Source organism: Apodemus sylvaticus, chromosome 20, assembly GCF_947179515.1.
Source record: "Apodemus sylvaticus chromosome 20, mApoSyl1.1, whole genome shotgun sequence".
In the NCBI taxonomy this organism is placed as follows: Eukaryota; Metazoa; Chordata; class Mammalia; order Rodentia; family Muridae; genus Apodemus; species Apodemus sylvaticus.
Window position 1 is genome coordinate 58942407 of NC_067491.1, and position 2859 is coordinate 58945265.

A 2859-nucleotide genomic window follows, 5' to 3' on the forward strand; every position below is an offset into this window, starting at 1 on the left:
TTGTATATCCATCCTGCATAGAAGTATCACAGCATTCATATTGGGAACTCATAACTATTATACCTATAACTTTAGAGCAATGGCTTTTATATTCTGAAAGCTTCTGTTTGCTTATAACACACAGTCCTTTAACAAATTCTTCATTTCAAATGATATACTGAAGAGCAAAACTTGTTAATTATATATCCAAGAGAGTTTGCTTTCTCTGACTTCCAGATGTGGAAATATAACATAATTCCATCGAAGAATAAAATATATTTCTTCACAAATTATCCACTCTTCTTATCTTCCAGTATGCAAAACTATGTAAAACAGTTTATTTTTCACGAAGTCACCAGATTCATGTGATATACTATTATGAAAGAGCTCACTTTGTGAATTCACTCTATCTGTGGCAAGATTTGGCTTTTGAACAAACTGTTCATTTTTGATTTACCCTGGAAAATAGATGGATGCAACGTTCTCTGTGTGGGCCAGAGATTAAATACCTTTTGCAAGATGGAATCGCTAGAAAGGGAATCATATTGTGTAAACCCTCAGAGCCACTAGGTACCTCATTTGCATGGAAAACTATGTTTTGTGGTATGTGATCACATGTCATATGTCCTTATGTGGAAAATATGGCAAATATCCAATTCAGGAATGTAGTAGTGAGTTAGGAGATGCCTACAATCTCTAGTGGGTGCCTGGGTACCAGGGTACCAGGGTCTAAGACATATTCAAGCTTATTAGGTTTCTGGCTTTGTCTACTTTCTCTAATATCCCAGACTCATTTCCTTAAGAAAACTGGGTGGTGGTGGCACACGCCTGTAATCCCAGCACTCTGGGAGGCAGAAAAAGGCAGATTTCTGGGTTCGAGGCCAGCCTGGTCTACAGGGTGAGTTCCAGGACAGCCAGGGAACTCTGTCTCAGGGAACAGAAAAAGCCTGTCACAAAAAAAAAACAAATCCAAAAAACCAAAAAAAAAAAAAAAAGAAGAAAGAAAGAAAGAAAGAAAGAAAGAAAGAAAGAAAGAAAGAAAGAAACAAAGAAACAAAGAAAGAAAGAAAGAAAACTAGGAAGAGGATCAAGATTGGTGGCAAGTTTCTATGCTGGGGCACATTGTGTGATGTTTTGTCACTATTATTGGATTGCTGAATTCTAATCCTTCAGGGAGTAAAGTGCTAGCTTAGTTGTCAGTTCTTGGTTTTGCTATTTCTACAGACCATGACTGGCCTGATATTTTGTGAACATACATCATTCCCCACTTGCCTTTAGGACGTAAGATATATCTGACTACCAATATCTGGGAAGAAAGTGAATAGCAAAACTTCCAGGAGATATAGGGATACTTCAAAGCAGAAATCAAAGGTGTGAGTCTTGCTAGCAGGACACTGTGGTTTCTGGATGGACCTGAAGATGAGCAGAGAAGTAGAGTGGACCACATCCAGGACATAGTGGCAGGTATTTCAGTGGAGAGTTTCAAAGTTTTCTGGTAATCTGCCCACCTAAAACTCCTATGCCTTAAAATATTGAAAAGCATCTGTCACTATCTATACCACTGGTGGGTGCATGAGTCTACTACATACAACCTTATTAAACATGCAGAAGCAGGCCTATCTGTAAATTCCAAATGAGTCTGTCTATATCTTGCTTCCAGACAACCCTGGATATACATTAATCCTATCTCAAAGAAAATGAAAAAGTAGAAAAATTCCACTGTGAAGTCACAAATATTGTTAAAAAGTATCTAAGTTATCGTTTCTTGACGTTTTGGCTGAGTTAGATGCTCTCCACTAAATGATTCTAAAATACAGGAAAAAGAAAGGAGTCAACATAGTAGGACTTCACTGCTAAAGAGGACAGTCAGGTCTGAAGGTCAGAATAACATATGAACACCTAGCCTCAAGTGATTCGGTGATTTCTGCTTTTCCTCACTGAGGAGCACTCATGGAAGCCCACGTAAGCTCTGAAGCTGCAACGTGGACAGGATATTTTCCCTGCCCAAAAACAACATCTAGTTTCACTTCTGGTTTCCATCCCAGAGCTGAACCTGTGTACCAGCTCTCTATACCAAAATACTGCCAATAGAGAGTTAATCTCCAAGTAGTGATAACAAACCTATGAGCACAGATAATACTAACAATCTGCTCTGAGGGACGTGACCAGAGCCCTAAGATCACGGGAACCAATGAGAAGTCTGAGATAGGATCCCTTGGGTTTCTGTCTGTGCCCAGAGTTGACCCTGGGCCACAGAGAGAATTCCTCCCAGAGAGAACTGATATTGAAGGAGTGCTGACACGCACACTTGCAGAAGGGACAAGCCACAATCAGGGACAGGAATACCAGCTAACACCAGAGATAACTAGATGGAAAGAGCAAAGGGCAAGAACATAAACAACAGAAACCAAGGCTACTTGTCATCAGCAGAACCCAGATCTCCCACCACAGCAAGTCCTGGATACGCCAACAATCTACTTTTTATATGCCAGAAAATCAAGGCTCTCATTTAAAATCAAATCTCATGACAATGATAGAGGACTGTAAGGGCATAAATAACTCCCTTAAAGAAATACAGGAGAATACAGGAAAACAGGTAGAAAGTGTTAAAGAGGAAACACAAAAACACCTTAAAGAATTACAGGAAAACACAACCAAATAGGTTAAGGAACTGAACAAAACCATCCATGATTAAAAATGGAAATAGAAACAACAAAGGAAACAAAGGGAGACAACACTGAAGATAGAAAAACTAGGAAAGAGATCAGGACTCATAGATGCAAGCACCACTAACAGAATACAAAAGATAGAATAGATAATCTAAGATGAAGAAGACACCATAGAAAATATTGACACAACAATCAAAGAAACCACAAAATG